Source organism: Mytilus galloprovincialis, chromosome 5 (assembly GCF_965363235.1).
Source record: "Mytilus galloprovincialis chromosome 5, xbMytGall1.hap1.1, whole genome shotgun sequence".
Taxonomy (NCBI): domain Eukaryota; kingdom Metazoa; phylum Mollusca; class Bivalvia; order Mytilida; family Mytilidae; genus Mytilus; species Mytilus galloprovincialis.
Window position 1 is genome coordinate 99,057,749 of NC_134842.1, and position 10,210 is coordinate 99,067,958.

Genomic DNA, 10,210 nt, shown 5'->3' on the forward strand with positions numbered 1-10,210 from the left:
GTCGACCCCTATGTCACGGAATAGCGAAACAGTAGTGACAGCATCATCATTAACGACTGTTCGAATCGTGACTCGTTTAAGTTCGTGTTTCACTGCATCCAACACATGCACCATGATTCTAGTGTCTGCCTCTAAATGTGAACTTGGTGCTAAACTTGAAATACATCACGTGGTGGATAAGATAGAATGTCCTGACCATTTGTTGCTATAACTACCATACGCATCCAAGACTTCATCCACTCGTATTACAGTTTCAAGGTATTTTATTAAGGTAAGGACATAATACCCAATCAGCATACTCGTTTGGCCGCAGTTCATATTTGGAGAGCTGATTTCCCACATTTACAAAGACTGTGGTATTGATCCTCACATCCATAAATTGCAAAAACTCATATTGTCTTGCTTTGTTAACCCAATCTGATCAGTTTTTCGAACTTACAACAAAACCACGTATCGTTTTCAATGACATTAAATTATCAAATCCATATGGTGGTGTTGGCTGGTCAATCATCATTCTAAATGCTAAAGTCACATCTTCAAACGCCATTAATGTCACCAACGCAGTTCCTTTTCCAGCAAACGTGTTATCTTTTTATGCCTAGTGCATTTGAAAGGTCATGGATAGATATATATCTTAAGCTTTTTCCCCTTCCATATGCAAACCAAAGTTTGTCTGCCCCTATGTCACGGAATAACGAAACAGCAATGACATCAGTGTCGACTGTTCGACTCATGACTCAGTTAAGTCTGTGTTTCACTGCATCAGACACATCGATCTTGATTCTAGTGTCAGTCTCTTCGTGTAAACATGGTGCTAAACTTGAAACATCATCAAGTGGTGGATAATATTGAACATCCTGAACATTTGTTGCTACAACTACCTTGTACTTAAAATTTTATTGAGCAAGCTTCTGTGAATGAAAACTTAAAAGTTCTTTCTTATTGTCGTCATCTCTCAGAAAACTTTGCCAATTTTGAGGATGTGTTTAACCCTGGATTCGTCTGTGTATTCCCTTTCCCCTAAATGTTGCTCTTGCTTCTTTTAGCAGCTTTCAAAGTACCAGTATTGTCTATGTTCGCATCCGACACTGCATCCACTGTTGATACAGTTTCATGGTGTTTCCTAACGAGTATAATGATTGGGTAGTATGTCCTTACCTTAATAAAAAATACCTTGAAACTGTAACAAGAGTGGATGAAGTCTTTGATGAGTATGGTATTTGTAGCAACAAATGCTCAGGATGTTCTATCTTATCCACCACTTGATGTATTTCAAGTGTAGCACCATGTTCACATAAAGAAACACACTAAAATCATGATGCATGTGTCTGATGCAGTGAAACACGAACTTAAACGAGTCATGATTAACAGTCACTGATGATGCTGTCAATACTATTTCGCTATTCCGTGAGATAGGGGCAGACGAACTATGGATTGTGTTTGGGAAGGCAAAAATCTTTGTATTAATATCTATCAATGGCCTTTCAAATGCACTAGGCAATGAGTGATCACACACACTTATTTCTGACCCATACCTTTACCGGTTGTGATACGGTTCTCTCTTTGCTTGAAAAGGAAAAAAAGACTACGTGGGAGACATTGATGGTATTTGAAGATGTGACTTTAACATAAAGAATGATGATTGATCAGCCTAAATCACCGGGGTTTTACTGTAAGATCGCACAAACTTATCAGATGGAGCTAACATGATTAACGAAGCAAGAAAATAATGTTTTGCACAAAAGGGAAGGCTAATTATAAGTGAGGCTATTTCCACAACTTGGTCTAGTCTTTTCAAGCATGTAAAGCGTGCAATATACTCATGCAGGTGTTTAGTGATACGAGCCTGGGATTGGCTCTTATGCTAACCAGTCCAGGCACTAATGGATTGCGAAGGGACAAAGAGGGTCCCTTTGTAAAAAAAACTCTTTCTGAGGCCTCATCATTTTGTCAGAAGCTTGTACATTGTGATGTAAGAAAGGATCGTTATTTTTGGACGAACATTGTAGTAATTTTAAATATGTTTTAGTACTATAGTGATTTTATTTTGTTTTAACCAATCTATCCAAAACTCTACACCGAAGAAATAGATTGAGGACTCATCTTTGAAATTTACGTCATTTTTTTACCGGAAGTGTCAACTTTATATTTAAACATTCACAACATGATAGAATAAGTAGTTTTGGGGATAACTTACAGCCAAAAGTTTAATGACCAGCATAAAAAAAAATCATTTTCTTTACATTTTAAAAAAAGTTGAAAATTTGAATAATAAATTGATAATTCTATGTCCGCCATTTTGGATATTACCGGAAGTAAGGGTTTTTAAGACATATGTCTTATACATTGTATCCATTAGAAGCACCAAAGAAAGGTTCCTGCACAATGTAATGATAGTAGCAATACGTTAAAACACATTTCAATTACCTATCCTAAGAAATAAGTACAATGTTTGCCATGTTGGATTTTAACCGGAAGTAGGGTTTCTGAAGACATCTAATCTATTTCATTTATCCAAAAGTAGTAAAAAACAAAGGTTTGTACCAAATATTATGATAGTAGCATGATAATAACACATTTTTACACACTAGCCTTCGATATTAGGCTGATTTAAGTATGACGTCCGCCATTTTGGATTTTACCGGAAGTGAGACATTTTTTTCAAATGCCTCCCTATCTGAAATAAAAGAGTAATAGTTGAGGAACGTCTATGCCAAATTTCATGCTTGTAGCAAGATGTGCACAATTTTTCACAAAGCCGCCGTATTATATGTAGTTTTTTGTATTTAATGCGTTACGTTGATAACCTGTCAATTTCAGTTAAATTAAATGTTTGTCTTTATGTATAAAAAAGAAGATGGTTTTTTTTTGTTGGTTAATAATACAAAGAAACAACCATGTGCGATAAACTATATTTATCGCTATTTTGTGCATTTTTTCTTTGATCTTTTTTTGTGATAATTTTCATATCATGCTTCTTGCTTGATATGGAAAAAATATCACTAGAAACTAAGGAAGCCACGTGGCGTTGCTAACGAAATTGACATTGAAAAAAATAGGTAAAATAGCGATAAACAGATTATCATTGGTCATCTCAACTCGATTGCTTTTCTCACTTTCGCTGTACCAGCTCAAGCGAGAAAATCAATCTCGTTGAGATAATCAACGATAATCTATAAAGATAGTTTGGGACTCAAAAATATGTCTACCGAGCATATAGTTCATCGTCAATACAAGACTATTTGTTTCAAACTATTCAAAGCATTGTAATCGACAATATCAAATCGATTGTTAAATGGCGCTCTATAAACTGGGTTAATGTCAGTCGGAAACCGTTGTATTGTGTTTTGATCATTGATCAGATTATTTTATTGACAAACATGCATCCTAGTGTTTACAGGAAAAGTAACCAGAGACAATAAAGGTTAAAATATAAACTTTTAAAAAAGTTATCAATAATGTAATATCAGAAGAGGAAAACAGGAAAATATAGTCCATTGAACAATGAAACAAACACACGCGAAACAAACACTATGTGAAGATGTGTGGATTGCAAATGACTTAAATATCCATTTATACATAGGAAAATAATGTGAAAAATAACGCAAAATAATTTTAATTAAAATTGTCTTATTCGTTCATGTTTAATGCTTGGTTGTTATGTTGTGTGGCCATTTGATTTTGATTAAATTGATAATTGCATGCTAGTTTACAATGGACAAACCAACACCGTCTTGTCATGTATACATGTAGGCAATGGTGTGAAACTGTAAAAAAAAAAAAAGGACGTCTTGATTTTTACGAAGACAATAATCATTATAATGGGGAACTATTGTGGCAAAAAACGAAAATGCCCCGGAAAAGAGTTTCCTGTCTTGGATCCTTACATGAAGATTGCATACGGTTTTTTTCCAGATCTCTGATCCCAAATGAGACACAGGTGTAATAACACAATAACATTTTAGAATAAACCGAAAAGTCAGGTGGGGAGTGCCTTGAACACATTTTAAAGACGTGGATAATATGGGATTTAAAACAGTTTTGATTTGTTTCGTGTTTCGTTTTTTTTTTTTAATTTGTTTGTTTTGTTTTATTTGCTTCCCTCCTCGGAGTTATGTATTTTTGTTATTTTACATTTCAGTATATTATTATTATTTTCTTTCAATTTATGTTTGAAATTATGATAATATAAATCAGAGACTACTATAACATAGTAGTCTCAGTATAAATGCATGACTAAGTATTGGAAAAGATTTTGTCGGTTTTAAAATGTATGCAGAAAGGCAACCTACTGACATACAAGAGAACAGTTAACAAGTGACCTACTGTCTATAGAGAATATCCTTACATAACCATGGCCGTTAGTTTTCTAGTTTGAATTGTTTCACATTGTCATTTCGGGGCCTCTTATAGCTGACTATACGGTATGGGCTTTGCTCATTGTTGAAGGCCGTACGGTGACCTATAGTTGTTAATGTCTGTGTCATTTTTGTCTCTTGTGGAGAGTTGTCTCATTGGCAATCATACCACATCTTCTTTTTTATTGTTACAAATGTAAGACAATCCAACAACGAAAAATAACTGATGTATTTTTTTTTTGATTTTTTTTTTTGGTTCAATTATATATAAACATTACGTGTTGAACTATAATACTTTTAGAAATTATGACTTGGATGGAGAGTTGCATCACATTGGCACTCAAACCACATCATTCTTCTTATATCTACTACGTGTACAAGTGTTGGTAAGGGAGACTTTCAGTGTTCAGAAATTCTGAAGTTTGTTTTAATTGTATAATTATGTACAAACAAATACACCATTTTATATACGCGTGATACGGTGCTTTTTGTCCGCAATTCGCTTTTTGTCCGCTTTTGCTTTTTGTCCGATAATTTTGCTTTTTGTCCGAAACTTTTGCTTTTTGTCCGTTGTTTTTTGTCCGTTTTGCCTTTTGTCCGATTATTTTGCTTTTTGTCCGAAACTTTTGCTTTTTGTCCGTTGCTTTTTGTCCGTTTTGCCTTTTGTCCGATTATTTTGCTTTTTGTCCGAAACTTTTGCTTTTTGTCCGTTGCTTTTTGTCCGTTTTGCTTTTTGTCCGATAATTTTGCTTTATGTCCGATATAAAATGTGTATATTTTTGGCAGGTTTCATTTTGAACTTCAAAATACCATGTCCTTTTAGGAGTTAAATACAGACCATACTCACATTATAAATAATTTGTACATGAAATTTCATGTCTTTTACAATATATCGCATTACCTCTAAAATGGCTCGAAGCACTAATATCCTAGACCCGTAGGTGTTGGTCAACAGAGGGCACGGGGAATACTCTTGTATATCCCTAAGTCTAAAAAACAAGTATTGAAAGCTGGCTAAACTAAGACATGCTCCAGGTAGGCCATTGTACCAGAAGAAGAGGTAGTCAAACCCTTATAAATGGCTTATAGCACTTATGTCCTAGATCTACACGAGTTTATCAGCAACGAATTAAAAGGGGCATGAGTTTCGCCGGTATATCACGAAGTAAAAATAAACCTCATTATTACCAGCTCTTCAAACTAAGAGATTCTCCACGTTGGCCATTATACCAGAGGTATAGGTAGGCAGTGCCTCTTAAATGGTCCATGGGCCATGGCACTTATGTCCTCGACCCGTACGAGTTGGTCAGAAGAGGGTAAGGGGAATACTCTAGTATATCACACAGTCCACCAAAAATAGTGACGGCTGCCCAAACTAACTTTAAAGACATTTTTAGGTGCGCCCTTATACTAGATGTTGGAGTAGTCATTCCCTTAAAAATGGCTCATAGCACTTATGCTATAGACCCGAACGAGTTTGTCAACAATGAGTTAAAAGGGGGATGAATTAGCCCGGTATATAACGAAGTTGAAATAAACTGTTGCCCGCTGGCTAATCTAAGAAATTATCCACGCGGGCCATAATATGAGAGGTAGAGGAAGGGATTGCCTCTATAAAATGACCATGAGCACGTATGACCTAGACCCGTACGAGTTAGTCAGCAAAGTGTAAGGTTGGTACCCTAGTATATAATAAAGTCGAACTAAACTATTGCTGGATGGCTAAGAGATTCTCCGCGTGGGCCATGATACCAGAGGTAGAGGTTGTCATTGCCTCTAAAATGGCCTAAATCACTTATTCCCTAGAGAAGTACGCGGTATCATCAAAGGGTTTAAAAGGGAGTTGGAACCTCTGTTTACAAAGAAGTCGAAATAAATTATTGCCGGCTTGCTTAAGTACGAGATTCTCCAAGTTGGCCATTAATCCTAGGTTAAATGTGTGCATTGCCTTTTAAATGGCTGATAAAACTAACGCCCTAGACCTGTACGAGTTTGTCGGGGGATGCGATGCCTCTTTTTACAACGAAAATATAAATTAAGCCGACTGGCCTAACTAAGAGATTCTATACGCGGGGTATTATATCAGAGGATGAGGTAGGCATTACCTCTAACATAGCCATAACACGTATGTCCCAGACCCGTGTAAGTTAATCAGCAAAGGGTAAGGGGGATACCTAAGTATATCACAAAGTCGAAATAAACTATTGCTGGCTGGCTAAACGAAGAGATTCTCCACATGGGCCATGATACCAGAGGTAGAAGTGGCCATAGCCTCAAAAATGGCCACTTATGCCGTAGACCCGTACCAGTGCTTCAGCAAAGTGTTAAAAGGGGGAGGTGGTATCTATGTTTACAACGAAGTCGAAATGAATTATTGCCGGCTGGCCAAACAAAAAAATTCTCAACATAGGCCATTATAACAAAGGTAGTGGTGGACATTGCAACTAACATGGCCCATACTTCTTATTCCATTGATCTGTACGAGTTTGTCAGCAAAGGGTAAAGGGGGTACCCTGGTATATAACAAAGTCGAAATAAACTATTGCCGGATGGCCAAAAATAAAAGATGATCCACGTTTATCATGATACCAGAGGTAGAGGTGGGCCTTGCCTTTAAAATGGTTTATAGCACTTATGCCAGCAAAAGGAAAGGAGGATATTCTAGTATATCGCAAAGTCGTTATGAAATATTGCCGGCTGTTCAAACTACGAGATTCACCACATGGGCCATGCTACCAGAGGTATAGGTGGTCATTGCCATTAAAATAGCCTATAGCACTTATATGACATATACCCGTACGAGTTTGTCAGTAAAGAGCTAAAATGAGGAGGTGGTACCTCTGTTCACATTAAAGTCAAAATAACTGTAGCCGGTAGGCCAAACTCCGGGATTCTCTACGTGGATCATTATACCAGAGGTAGAGGTTTATTTCGACTTCGTTGTAAACAAAGGTAACACCTTTTATTTTTAACCCCTTGCAGGCAAAATCGTACAGGTCTTTGGAATTAGTGTTATATGCCATTTTAAAGGCAATTACCATATCTATCTCTGGTAAAATGGCCTACGCGGAGAACCTCTTAGTTTGGCCAGCCGGCAATACTTTATTTCGACTTTGTTGTAAACAGAGGTACCATCTCCCCCTTTTGATTCATTATTGTCAAACTCGTACGGGTCTAGGGCATAAGTACTATAAGAAATGTGTATGGCAATGCCCTCCTCTATCTCTGGTAAAATGGCCTACGTGGAGAATCTTTTAGTTTGGCCAGCCGGCAATTATTAAAGTGTATTTCGACTTCGTTGCAAACAGAGGTACCACCTTACCATTTTAATTCATTGTTGTCAAACTCGTACGGGTCTTGGGCCTAAGTGATCTGTGCCTTTTTTAAGGCAATGCCTACTTCTACCTCTGGCATCATACCCCACGTGGAGAATCTCTTGGCCAGCCGGCAATTGTTTATTTCGACTTTTTTATATAACAAGGCTTATCCCTTATTGTAAGTAAGTAAGTTCAATAAATATAAGACTATATGCCAGGTATTTCTGACAACCAATTACAAACAAATTGGGGTTTATCTAATGAGGCTTTTCCCAGGATGCAATTGCTCGTAGACTGTATACAGTTGACCAAATAATCCACAAATTCCGCAAAAGGATCTTTTATTTATAGGCCATGTCCATTTAGACATTAAGCAACAAAAGCCCAGCATGACCGATGCATTTGTCTTTAACATCTCCGATATTGATTCCGCGTGGCCTTCCAATTGACATGAGTGTCCATTGGTGTTCATTGTTAAACCTTTGGAGCTATATCAGTTTGTGTGGAAATTAAGAGCACGATGACCTTCCCTTGGTGATAACAACCATATCGTGTGTTACCAAAAGCCGTCCGCGATAGTCACACCGACAATTTGCTACCTTCGTGGACAAAAGCCTGGCTTTTCGCTGGATCCTAATTAACATCTAGTGTTGTCATTACCATTTGCTGTAGAGATTTATTTGCACAACATAACAGAAACATTCTTTGTAAATACTCTATGTTGATATTTTGACATTTGAATGGTTCATATACCAATTGTAGCCGAATAATGATAATGAAACATTTCTGTTTAATATCGATCTATTGTTGGAATTGTAAATTTTCATATTCAATTTTTGTTTGTTTAAAGATGACCATTTTAAATAAAGATTTTAATTTTTTAAAAGGAAGTTTTAGACTTGTGCTTTTATTGCCACTCAGTTCATATAACCTGTCATTTTAGTCGAGCCTGTAACTTTTGTTGCAGAAAGCTCGACATATGAATAGTGATCCGGCGGCGGCGGCGGCGGCGGCGGCGGCGGCGGCGGCGTAAGTTAACTTCTGAAAAGCTTAATATTTTAGAAGGTGGAAGAATTGGATGCTTCATACTCTGTATATAGATGCCGCATGTTACGAAGTTTCTGTCAGTCACATGTCCAATGTCCTTGACCTCATATTCATGGTTCAGTGATCACTTGAAAAAAAAGTTCAGAATTTTTGTAATGTTGAATTCTCTCTTATTATAAGTAATAGGATAACTATATTTGGTATGTGCGTACCTTGCAAGGTACTCATGCCCGTCAGACAGTTTTCACTTGACCTCGACTTCATTTCGTGGATCAGTGAACAAAGGTTAGAATAAGTTTTGGTGGTCAAGTCCACATCTCAGATACTATAAGCAACAGGGCTAGTATATTCGGTGTATGGAAGGACTGTAAGCTGTACATGTCCAACTGGCAGGTGTCATCTGACCTTGACCTCATTTTCACGGTTCAGTGGTTATAGTTAAATTTTTCTGTCTTGGTCTGTTTTTCTCATACTTTATGCAATGAGTCTACAATATTTGTTGTATGGAATGATTGTAAGGTGTTCATGTCTAGCGGGAAGATATCATCTGACCTTGACCTCATTTTCATGGTTCAGTGGTCAAAGTTCAGTTTTTGAGTTTTGGTCTTTTTATCTAATATTATATGCCAAAGGTCACTATATTTGGTGCATGAAAATATCTTATGATCTATATATAAGTCTCCCAGGTTTTATTTGACCATGACCTCAATTTCACGGTTCATTGCACAGTGTTAAGTTTTTGTGTTTTGGTCTGTTTTTCTTAAACTATAAGTAATAGGTCAAGTATATTTGTTGTACCGAAGAATTTTTAGCTGTTCATGTCTGCCTGGTATGGTTCGTCTGACCTTTACCTCATTTTCATAATTCATTTGGTCTTTGTTTAGCTATCTTGGTTAATGCTAAGTTTATGTGGCAGTTGTAATAAATCTTTATACTTAGGGCTATCAACATAATATTAATGATGAGTAAAGTAGGCGAGACATTTCAGTGTGTGCACTCTTGTTTAAATGTGCTTATTTATCCGAGTCCTGGACTGCATTCCAGTGGCTTTCATTCGTTTACTTTTGTGTAAATTTTATACAGATCAGTATTTTTTCAAATGTTTTACCAATATTTTAGCTGCATGTAACATCTTGAACACTCAGAACAGCAAAACAAAATTTAGATTTCAGAAATAAATAGCCTTTAGTCATCCTACCACATTCTGCTACAAAAAAAATTTAGTGTACTGGAAAATCTACATGATGAAGAAACTAGCATCAACACAGCATGGGAAATGACCAGAGATTTTATTGTGCAAGCATGTGAAGAAACTGTCGGCTATCTCCAACAAAACCGAAAGCAATGGATGTCAGAAAATACCTGGAAAATTGTCAACGAAAGAAGACAAGTGAAAGAAAAAGTTCTAACCGCTATAACTAGACAGCAAAAAAAACAGACACAAGAACAGTATAGCAATAAAGATAAAGAGGTGAAGAAAAGTTGCAA